Source organism: Grus americana, chromosome 13 (genome assembly GCF_028858705.1).
Source record: "Grus americana isolate bGruAme1 chromosome 13, bGruAme1.mat, whole genome shotgun sequence".
Lineage (NCBI taxonomy): Eukaryota > Metazoa > Chordata > Aves > Gruiformes > Gruidae > Grus > Grus americana.
Genome location: NC_072864.1, coordinates 9449734 through 9462286, shown reverse-complemented (window position 1 = coordinate 9462286; position 12553 = coordinate 9449734). Strand labels below are relative to the sequence as shown.

General features: G+C 36.8%; 1 protein-coding gene across 8 annotated transcripts in view; it reads left to right on the top strand.

The window, feature by feature from the left end:
- Window positions 1-12553, top strand: part of CDH11 (cadherin 11) — an 81416-nt gene that overhangs the window by 34884 nt on the left and 33979 nt on the right. For 3 of the 8 annotated variants that reach the window (XM_054840497.1, XM_054840504.1, XM_054840500.1), the window contains exons 2-3: window positions 5589-5662; window positions 5841-5971. The exons of 1 other annotated variant lie outside the window; for it this stretch is intronic. The gene's annotated coding sequence lies outside the window, so the exon portion shown is untranslated. Of the gene's footprint in view, window positions 1-5588; window positions 5677-5840; window positions 5972-12553 lie in introns of all 8 variants that reach the window. 4 more of the 8 variants (XM_054840499.1, XM_054840502.1, XM_054840503.1 and 1 more) reach the window with 2 other exon arrangements.

The following is a 12553-nucleotide window of genomic DNA, read 5'->3' as shown; positions in this document are numbered from 1 at the left end:
GCTTTCAGTACTTTTCAGTATTTGGAAGCAGTCAGGCTGACCGATTTTCTGCTTGTGGCATTGCAACCTGCTGAATGTTAGTCAGCACTCAACAGTACGGTGAAGGGATGGGAACACCAAGGGAAAATATTTTGGTAGAGAGTGTAATATAAAATCAGCATAGTTCATAAGAAAGAGAAACAGACTGTTTACCTGGTTTGAACAGACCTTGTTTGTGTGAACAGACCTTCTCTGCAGCTCTTGGGTTTTGTTCTTTTCTTGCGTGTCCTGCCTTCTACAAGGCATCCTCCTGGGTGGCAAGGTCCTTCTTTCCTTCTGGAGGAGGTACAGGACAGTACAACTGTTTGGTTCAAAATCTGCTTTCAAGCCTCATTTTATGACAGGCTTCTTATGCGAATCATGGGTTGAAAACCTAGCTCCTCCAGGACTGAATTCTGTGCTGTAAAATACAGATATTAACACTTTCCTACCTCAGAACCAGGAGGGAATAAAAACAATCTGAAGCATTCAAGTACAACAGAGGAAGTGTGTGCTCCTCCATCACTGCTGCTCAACACGGGGTGCATCTTAGGTCTGCTGCCGGTGCTCTGGGTGCCCAGGAGCACACTCAGAGCTGTGCAAACATCCCCCAGACCCTAGGGGAGCAGTCATTGGCCCTGACCTGCCAAGAGACCTGTAAGTGCATACGTATGTATTTATAAGGCAAATTATACAAGATTGCCTTTTTATTGTTTCTGATGCAATGCTTGCCCTTTGTTTTGTTCTATTACTTTTCACGTGACCGTCTTTCAGCATAAGATGGTAAACCCTTAAAGTGTTCCTGTCCAGAGACCTTGGTCACGCTGCTAATTTCAGCTGTTAACATTGATGAAGTGACAGCCTTAATTACCTCAAGTAACTTTGAAATTGGTGCTGCTTTCAGTGGTAGAGTTGGACCAGATGACCTCCAGAGCTCCCTTCCTACCTAAATTATTCTGAGATGCTATATTGGCTGCTGCGTGTGGGGATTCACATTACTTGACTTAGATGCCTGTAGTAAGTGGAAAAAGATAGATTGTCCTGGAAGGTGATTCAGAGCATAAGCTTATTTAGATGCTAAGATAATAGCTTGCAGGAGCAATTTATACATAGCCAAGGACACTACCCTCCTAGTCAAGGCACTCAGATATATATTCTCTAGCAGGGTTCAATGCTGATTTTGCACTAAGAGACTTAAACTTCAGTGCAGATCCATTTTTTTACACCTAAACAGAGACTACTGACTATATAAAAATGTGGTGTGGTTGTGTGTCATGTAGTAGGAACTAGAATAAAGCTATGAGAGCTGGCAGGAAACAGATTTTGTTGAAGACATATTCCTGAATTACGAATTGCCTAAATGATGAGAAGAACTAGAACTTTATGCAAATTATATTTATACGAATGATACAGCTTCAAGAGGAGGGGAGTTTCAGTGATGCATGGCATAGAATAGCAAACATCAAAAAATGGCATACGAGAAGTCAAGTTTAAACTTTATGTTAAATCAGAACTTATACCTATATCTTTAGAAGAGTAATTATTCACTGAGGAGAGAAGGTGAGAGAAAAAATGGTGAAGCTCTGCACCCAAACACTAGAGATACTCAGCTGGCATGTGGGAGGTCTGAATTCAGGCCTCTCTCCTCTGATTTTTAAACTGATTGGTACATTTTTCATAGGTGAAATGTTTTATAGTGTGCCTTTGTTCACTCTTAGAAATGGCTCCAAGGTTAAGTGGTGTGTGGCAGGGTCAGACTGCAAATTCACAGTAGAACCGTGGAAAGCTCACATATTCCTAAATCTTGGATTCTGTTTTCTGATTGTGAGCTTAAACCTGTGTTATTTTTATTTTAAATGTTGTTAGACACTTTTTTTTTTTGCATTTTTAACAGCATTGTTGTTTATTGTGTATATTCTGAATATTTAATTTCCTCACTTGAATATCTGTTTAATATGCAGGTTAGAAATACCTGTATGTTTTGTCAGCTTGTAATAATTAGACACGGGATAAAAAGCTATTCAGCCACTCAGCCTATTTGCCTGGGCTGTGTGAAAGCATTGTTTCCATATTGGATTTGAATAGGCAGTTTATGATCAGTAATTCAGTCAAGAAGTTTCAACTTCTCCAGGTTTTAATTCAGCCGTATGGGTTACTCTGACGCTTTGAGTATGGTCAGTGCTGTTTGCTTGGGCAGTGCTTTAGACTGGTAGGGGTTTTTCTTAATGATTGTGTATGGTCTAAATTGTCTTTCCATAAGCACTTTTCTAGTAAATCGTAATCAAATAACTGTTTATGTGGAGACCTTGATGCAATGGAATTCTGACTGCGTTAGAAATGCTTTCTGAAATTGTGCGTATATATATGTGGAATATTTTACTCTCACTCTTTTCTATGATAGCTACCAGAATTTTCATTGGGCTTGAAAAAAGTTGCAATAATCTGGCGACCATTTCATTTCAGAAACTGATCCCTAATGCCTTCGTATCTCTCAGTAGCAAGGACCTAAATATATGTAGTTATAAATCCACAGTTTAAATCCTTTTATGATTGTAAGTATTTTGTCTCTATTTCAGTAAACTCTCTCTGATATGTTCCCAAGTTTATTTCTGTAATTGCTCTTTTGGAAATATTTCACTTTAAAAGCACAGTGGATACACTGTTGCTCCAATCTGAGATCTTTGTAGATTCCTGATGTTTTGCATCCCTTGTAGTGAGTGTAATGTACCTAGGTCTTTTTTTACAGAGACAAATGTGTATTCAGTGTAATTCCCTGCAATCAGTAAAAGGGAAACGAAGAGAGAAAAATAAATAGAGGTTTGGGGTTGTTTTGGGTTTACTTGATTTAAAGCTCATATTTTGCATGCTCCGTGATTGTATTAGTTTATTCATTTTGCCAAACAGACCACAAAGCTGTGAATATTTATTTAGTTCTGTTTCTAATAGTTTTTCTAATAGGGAATTATTTTGGTACAATGAAAGACATTTGTAAATGAAGCAGATAAGCCCTTTGGCAGACAAGGAGTGTTTTGTTCAACACAAGAATTCTATTGTCCACTGCTTTAGTTGTCAAGTGCCTGGGGAGCCCAGGATTTATGATGATGTTACAATGGCCCTTTCAGAGCGAAGTCTAAGAAGCTGTGAGATTCCGTTCCTCTGCTTTTCAGACTTTCAAATCTTTTTATCATGCAAGGACAATGCAGGATTCAGCTGCTTCTGAGGCCACAGGACTGCCCATTTAACATCAGGCATTGTGAAATAATTACCATAGTGACAATGGGTTTGGGGGTTTTTTCCCCTCTAACTAGCAACATTTCAAAATTGTTCGAGTTGTCGCTTTGTATAAACCGACTCTGAAGACACGGCTTCTTTTACAAAAGAAAAAAAATCTTGTTAGGAAATTTGATTTAAAGTGCCACTGTGTCAAATCTATTTGGAGCGTTGGAACTGTTTAATGGATTTTTTTTTGAGTTTTCTTGTAATTATAATTGTACTTTGAAACAGCCTTCTGTAAATACAGCAGTTGTTTTTCTTTTGGCTTTGCTCCCTTTTGTAAAGGTTATAGAGTTAGTAGAACCTTACTATTGAAGCCATATTCAACTGCAACAGAAAATAAGAAAATAAAAACATAATATACAGTAAAAGTAATATCTGATACCTATGTATCAATTAGCTAAACTTTTGCTTGTGCTGTAGTAATGATGGAAATCATTCGGCAGTCTTAAATTATGGGTTTTTGTGAAAATTCATATCTGGAGGAGTTTCCTTGCTTGATGTTAATATGAAGATTTATTTGCTTGAAATAATGATTAGTGCTACAAAAAATATTGATTTGTAACCTCTGATGTCTGTTTAAATGCAATGTAACTGGAAAATGGAGCCTTTACTTGACAGTTAAATTATTATGTATATGGGCACTTCACCGTCTGGTGGTCAGGTGTACGTACAGAAAAAAGCTTAATAGTGCAGCAGGTCAGGTTGAGGACTGGTACTATCTATTACCAACTATTTGCTGCTTTTAAAAGCAAAAGCAGGTCTTGAAAAAATTAGACGATAGGGATATGTAAGAGGATATTTTAGGAAATACATATCTAAACAACTTCAAGTTTCTTGGACAAAAAGGAATCTTGAGCTGCAGAGTCATCTGCAAACATGTTGTCATCTGTAAAGATATTGAACAAGTTATCAAAGTGAGAAAGTTTATTCAGTTTTAGTCTTTTCGTTCATTCATATGAATTGTGAATTAGTTCAAAAGGGTCATCTATGGAAAAAAAAATTATTTGCTTGCAAAATAAGCATATTTTAAAATGCCATATGTACTTCATAGCAAATTGCAGAAATATGTTGCATGTGTAGAGTATTTTTATAAACCAAGCACTTTATATATTGGTGACTTGGTCATCGCACAAAGCATACCTTACTTCATAGAGCCTATCTTAGCAAAATTCACTTTCTAGGAGTGTGTTTTTTATTGTATGCGTACCACAACTTTTTAAAACAGTGAATCAACATACCTGAAGTCACAACTGGCAATAGAAGCCACATGATTTTATTTCTTCCTTTGATGGAGGAAGCATGAAATATGTTTGTGTAATATGGCAATACCGAATATGTAGTATTCAGACAATGCTTATTCATTTCTCCTCAACACTTTTGCTAGCAACTTTGAAATTTGGCCTGTGCTGTTGAACTATTTTTTGCAAGTAAAACTTGATTGCTTTAACGGGGGTGAAAAGTGGTTATAAAATGGAGGATTGATATAGATGAGACAGCTTTAACAGTTAAATACTGCAGAAAATTACTGATTCGGATGTGTCAACCCAAATTATAGAGGATATTTTGCAATAATTCTTCCTAGAAATTCTCAATTAATAAATTTGAAAGTACTGGGTAATCTGGTCTGATTTTCTTGGCTAGAATGAATCCTAGGTACGTTTAGTACCCATTTGACAGCGTATCAAGGTATCAAATGAGCATCAGAAACACAGTGTCTACATCAGTACATAACAATAGATCAGACTGAGTATTTCTTTTGCATTCAATCACATTAACTCTATTTTTTATTTGTGTGAGAACATGTCAGAAACACATAGGATGATGCGGGACTGCTCTGTGAAACTGTGAGCGTTCTTAACTTACTAATTTAAATTCAAGAAAAGACTTACCTCACCTCATAAGAAATGATTCAGCTCATTTCATTTCTGCACCCTTTATACAGTGTCTCAACTCACTATCCCATTTATGAAAGAATTTTAACCATCAAAACAACCATAGATGAACTTTTTACAGGTAGAGGTACCTCTTGCTCATTTTCTCCCTTTAAATGTCTTATCCTAGATATCATTTTCCTACTGTAGTGGTAGTTTTGCTTACTAAAATAATCTACTCCCTTCTCCATCGTAATGGTAAAAATACTAATTTTCTAATATGCCTTTAGAGCACTTAGAAATGTTCAAAGCACATCTTGTTGGCTAATGGTATCTGCAGCTGTTACTTTTTTCCCCTACAGTGTGTCTTGTGTTGGATAATGTTCCCAGAACAGATTTTTCCATAGAACTCTGTTTTTTCAGGACATAACGAAAAAGATGTGAAGGAATTTTGATATGGCCTCCAGCATTTTAGTTATGGGAACATTCTTGCAATAGTAAGTCTGTTAAGGTAAAAGCTATTTATTAATTTTCTCCTTGGAATTATAAGTATTATTTAATTGCTAGTCTTTAAACTCTCTTTAGGCTACTGTGATGGTTTATAGGCTAGACTTTAGTTATATTATGATACCAGCATTGCATTGGATTTCAAATGAACTTTTTCATTCTTTGCAGCCAGAGCTGAAGTACTGGATAAGTGGCAGCAGAAAGCTTACATCTGCATTGTCATCGTAGTCTCATTAAGCGGTATTTCAAATGTGTGGAATATGCTACATAAATTGGCAACAAGTTTCCAGTGGGTGAAGGTAAGTAGAGCCTCCAAACATACGGTCTACTGAGTGATGTCAGTCTCTTGTTTCTATAGTGTCTACAATATTTTACAATATAGGGAATATTTCTGCAAAGACTAATCCCTTGCTTGTCCCTGCTGTCAGCCAGTTTTTCTCATGCATCATAGAGTTTATCCGTTGGTCTTGATTGTCACTCAGGAGAGCTGATGCTGTAGGACACTGACCATCCTTCTATATCTGTAAAGCACGGTTTGATGAGGTGCGTTTTTTGGATCACAAAATTTCTTTTCTAAAACAAAACAAAATTTCTTTTTTAAAACATCAGAGAACCTCTAGAAAACTCACAGCAATGTGGCGCTGAAGAATAGGAATGTAAGAAATACTCTAATATTTATGCATCCAACTTGATTTTATCAGTCAAAAAGATTCATACTTTACTTATTCTAGACCTACATGAATGCGTGATTAATTCCATATTTGGTTTAATCCTCTAATATATTGTGCTATTCCACTGAGCTTAATATAACGGCTCAGACTTGGGTTAGAAAAAGAATTTAGTGGTGACTCTCAGGCTTCAGAGAAGGCAACTGTGGAAAGTGTGGAAATAGAGCAGTATGGAAAACCCTAGTCCTAAAAATAGTTATATCTGCTGCTCTGATGCCTTTAATTTTTCATATCCTCTGTGACTTTCAGTTATGCTATTACTGAATTTGGTGATTCCACAGAGGTGAGAATTGTCCACTTACAGGAGTATCCATGCTTTTTTAAAATTAGCACAGAAACAGATTAAATGTAATAGATAATAAATATGTAAATACTGTTGTTTTTACAGAAACAAAGGCATGATCCCATCTGAATTGTCTAGGATAAAGAGTATAAAGCCAGGATATTAAAGCTCTTTGTCTGGCTGACTCATTCACAGTTTTTGCATTCAATGCACTCAAGTCCTGCTTGACAGATGCTTCATTTCTGTGGAAATGTCCTTGAATGATGATAATCTTATTTCTGGCAGCCAAATGGACCGTACACTTAAACATCCTTGTGAGCAGCTACATAGGAGATATGTTTATGGTATCCACTGACTTGTTAAGGTAGACTGCAGCAATTAGTATCAGGCAGAAACAAAGTGTATTTGACAGTGGTACCAACAGCATTCAATTTAATTTAGGTGGAAAATGTATAAGCTCCTTTGCTTCTTAGGAAGAGCTGTAGCTCAGCATGTGAGATTCTTATCCTGTCATTCTCTAAACACTAGGGCCAAATTTTGCAAACAATGCTCAGTTCTTGTTCAGATACAGCTTTTCAATAGAATGAAGTTAAAGAGTGTTTGGTTTGATTGAAGACTTCCTGACTAGGTTTCAAATTCATGTATGGGTATCAAGAAGACATAGCAAAAATATCTTAAATTAGTTATGTGTTCAGTTTCTGTGAGTCTCCCCTCCATGCACTGTTATGTGAATTTTCTCGCCACTGTTTCAGTTCGCCTCTTCTGGCATTTTCCTGTATCTCACTTCAAGGTTTAGTTCAGGCCTCTGTCTACTCTTCTTGTTCTTACTTCAGAGCTACACTTCCAAGTACATTTAACTTTTACAAATTAAAGGACTGTGAGGAATAACCTTAAAGGAAAACTTGAAGGCCCATCACTCTCACTAGTATATGAGATAAGTGAATTTAACAAACTGGTCCCTACTCAAGTTTTTTTCATGTCTTAGCTGAGAAACTATTCTGTCTATTTTTGTAGACTTTTTTACATTTCAGAGTTCAAGCAAATAATTTCTGAAAGAAAGCTTCCTGCAGAGTGACTGTGGGATGTTCCCTCTGGTTGGAGTCTGAAGTGTCTCCCTGCAAAAGTGGGGGGACGAGCACCGCTTTTGTTGATTATCACATAAACCTGGGCATCCATATGCTTCTTAAATTCTCTTCTTTTGAAAGATCTTTCTTTCTTAAATTGTTTCCAGCTGTGCCTGTTCAGGAATGCAAATTTCCTGTTATAGCATCTAGATAATCAAACAGTTGAGAAGGTAAATATTCATGTTTAACCATTGTTAATGGAACAAAGAACAACAGGGCAGACAGAAAGGCACTACTGATCTCGTTTGGAGCTATAACATAGACTTGGCTACTCTGTCACCCTGGAAGATGGCGGGTAGCTTCAAGTGGGAATATCCTGACTAGAGATTTCCTTCCTGTACTGCTTGTATTTTCTATACTGAAGTTCTAGAGGGAGTGAGAGTAGGCACAACAGATAAATTTCTTCTCAATTATATTACTCTGAAAAGCATTATATATGAATAAAGGGTTCATGAGGCCTCCAAAAAAGAATACTGCCACATTTAAAAATCCCTCTCATATAGAATGAGAAACTTAGGTTCACTTACTGGATATATACATCACTATTGTACAATGTATACCTTGCCTCTTTCATATATAACATCCTTTTTATTATTTGTTTTTAATCCTCACGTAGTAAGCCTAGACTATAATGAGAAAAACATGGTATTCCTGACATACAGAGTAGATCTTGGAAGGAAATCGCAGTATAGCTTTGTTTCTGCACAAATGCCAGGTGGAAAGAAGATTAATTTTCAGTTACACAGAATCACCCTGCCTTATTACAGTGCTAGCATGTTTAATGAGACCTACATATCTGAACAGAAAGTGTTACATCTCCAATTGCCTGCTTTAACCTGTATTACACGTCTCACTTCTAGACAAGTAGCCATTTATACAGGTTTTAAGACCTGAATTTTTGAATTCTCAATTTCAACCCTCAGAACTACAACACAGAACAAACACCTAGTATATCTGCAGGATTAGCTAATTGCATATATTTTTGGATGGATATTAGTAGTCTAAATGAAATAGGCTCATATATGAGGGCAAAAGCTTTGATTTTAGTAGAATGATGCTCCAAAGTACACCGAAACATTAGGTGGTTCTTAAAGTAAGGCCTGAGAGTGGAATGTTAAGAACAATCTGCTTGTGTCAGTCTCATTTCATGTAGTCTGAATTTGTTGCCTCTGCTTTATTGGTGCTCTTCAAGACTTGCTTGAGGTAAAACACCTTTAGAAATATTGTTAGAATAATTATAAGACATATATCCTGGTCAAACAGATACCAAAGAAGAATGGTTATTCTGTTATAAGTTACAAAGACTTCTAAAAGACATTAAGTGGTGAAATAAGTTCATACTGCCCTATCTCTTATAGTCGTAACACCTCATAATATTGACATTGTAGATTTTCCTACCTGCTCTTTAAGAGAAAATTATTTTGGTAAAGTACTGTTGCCTTGAAAGAATCTTGATGTGTTGAAATGTGTAGTTTGTTGTTGGAAAGTACCTGAACTGAAATTCAGCTCAAATGCTGAAACAACTGAGTCATCAAACACTCACGTCTGCGTTTTCTCAGCCTTCTGGGAAATCCCAGCCCTGTCTGGGCTGCAGCGTGCTCTGTGGTGTGGGCTGGAGCAGCCCGGCTGGGCTAAGTCACGGGAAACTCCTGAGGTTGCCTCAAGGCTTGAGATTTGCCTGAGCAAAGGAGATACTCCACTGCACAAACTGCAGAGACTGGCCATAAGAGGAGAAAAAGGCATTAAAAGATTGATACACTGACTAAAAAAAAATCATCAAAAATCCAATCGCTTGTGAATCAAAACAACTTCAAATATTTTTGGATTAGTTGTGAAATATGTGTTCTGATAAAATTAATTTCTGACAAAACTTCCATAGTTATTTTAAAGATGAGAAGTGTGAACCAAAAGCTATATCAAAGTCTTTCAGAAACAATTTTGATGGGGATTTATTGAGAAAACTGATGTGAGCTTTAACTATAAATGCTCTCTATAGTTGCTATCTTCAGGCTTTAATAATAATAACAAATAATAATAGCATTTAGTAAAATATACACCGTCATGCCTCCAAGAACACGCACACACATCCAAGGTGAGAACAAATAAGCATAAGAGAAAACTAAATTATGTGTCTTGCACATATATATTATATATAAAAAGATTACTGCGCACTCAGCCATTCAAAGTTTCATATGCAATGAAAGCTGTCTTGAATTCTGCTCAGAAGCTCGTTTACTGTCTCAAACACAGGCTTATTCTGTATGCTATAAAATAATAAAAAAAAAAGATGTATTTAATTTTTTTCAGGTGTTTAAACAAACCAATTACTGCATTGTTAGTCACAGTTGAAGAAAAACTTCTTTAAAATGGCTTCAGTATCTTTCAGGAATACTTGCTAATATAACCATGCAAGCATATGCAATTTATGTGGCTTTACCAATCTGTATAAACACTAATAAAGTCACACAAGTTGTGATTGGTAAAATCTAATGTAATGCACAGGGTTTTCCTGCTTTATTCCTGACAACCTGCATTTGCAACCATTCTGCTACTTTATTTTAAAATGGCTTTTCAATTACATTTCAGTGCTGTAGGGGAAAGCCTTTTGACAAAGGCATGACATAAACCATTTATATTGCAGCTCCATCATAGTTCCCATAGCTAAACTAGGCTGGACACTTCATTAAAAAGAAAAATTAATAGTACAAGGTTGCAGGGAAACAATAACAGATTATGACTGGCCTGTGGCAGCCCACCGAATTCATGTAGTGGAATAAAAATGATTCCCCTGTCTTGTAAATGAAGGTTTGTTCCAAGGTTTTAGGCGAAGTCTATACTTGTATTCCTTTACAGGAAAAAGCTATACAGTTTCTTGTCTATGAAAGCAATACTTTGTAATTCCTGCAGAAGATTACTATGTACTCTTTTGGCACAGAAAGCACATATTTCATTATACTTTGAATGCATAATAACAAACATAATATAAAATAGTGTAGAACAGAACATACTAAACAGTTACATCAAAGAAAAAAACTAGCCTTCTTGGAGACGGGCAGAAGTGTGGAGGGGCAAAACGAGAGAGGAATATGGACTCAGTCCCATCTTTTCTTATCTAAGATAGTAACTGCTCTAGACCAGTCTAAAATCGCTGTACTTCAGTGTGGCTAAAAACAGGATTCATGATTCAACGGCATTTCTTTTAGGTCCATTGCCACTACCTGTGTAACATCATATGTGATTTATCTCTTGCTTAAGGTTGTTCTTAGAGGTATAACCAAATCCTAATGGACTCTTTCAAGATGTTACTGCATATTTTCCTAATTTCCTCAGAGTTTCATGGTTCAGATTTTCTGTATAATTCTGGTATGTGTGGCAAGTCCACAGCCTTACACTTTAATGCTGAAATCTGAGTTTTATTATAGCAATGCTATAAATTCCTGTCTCAGAAGATATTTCAAACAATATGGGCTCTGGGATGCATTAACCATTTATTTTGGCTGGTAGCCACAACCTTCTAATGAATTCAGTGGGATAACAGGAGAGGCCAGAAAAGGGGAAGTCTGAGCCAATATAATGTTTGGAATCAAGTACAGAACTGACCCTCCAGGATATTCTCTGGTTCTGTTTATGAACACGATCTTCTTTTAGAAACAACCGCCTAAAATACTGAAAAGTCATGGTTCTGGGATCTTGTACTTTTACAGGTTTATACCTACTTGTACAAGAGAACTTGGGTAATTGGCCTCCCATTCTCCTTTCTCTCCCCCCAAGACAGAAAAACAGATTATGTAACCTCAAAGTCTGATCATTCGGAGAGGCCTCCTGGCTATCTTGGCTTAGTTTCATGCTATAAGCTATATTTTGTGAACTGAGGCTCCGCTGAAGCAAAAATAACCAACCAACAAAAAGACTCCCTCGACCTCTTGAGCCGTTTTCATACTTTCACTGCGGGCAACATGTATGAGTTGTAGCATGTTGGAGAGAAAAATATTTCTAATATTTCTCTTAATTTTGAAAGGGAATGTGCTTGCACAAACATTTAGCATTCACTAATGAGCTGTTCATTTCAAGACTGGGTACTAACTGCAGACTTCACTGCTATGTTCTTCTGCTTACATGTCCAAAGGTACTGCTTCTGTCTCCTCTCCCAATCTGCCCGGCATAACAGACAGGAGAGAACAGCCCCATCACAGGGACCCATCTTTCAGTGAATCACAATGACTCACTCCAAAGAAAGCTCAACAAAGACTGTGTTGTGCTGTTTCATAGTAAAGCTGGTGACCCAGTGGTTACTGCTACTTTGCTGCTTGCAGGATAAACAGAATAATACAACAGTTGTGCATTCAAGAAACCTCGCATCAAATGGAATGATCTGTTTTCTCCTTGTAGATCTGTAGTGATTTGATTTGCTTAAAAAGTGCTTTCATTTAACAAAGATCAATTAAATGTTTAAGTGGGAAAACTTCCTAGCAAAGACTAGAATGGTAATGGCTTTTTTTAATAATTGTCAAAACAACTCCTAAGCAGAAGTTCGTGCTCTGTTGGCCCAGTCATTATCCAGGTTACTTCTGTTCCCCACATGCTGTTACCTCCTTTCAGCACAGACTCCATTTCCTTTACCATGAGGTCACACACGGTTGACAACATTGTCTTTTGTTCGACTGAACTACTTTGCCTGTGAGTAGTTACCGGTGTGTTGCATCCAGGGTTCAGACTAGGTTGCTTGAAGTCTCCATCGGTTTATTA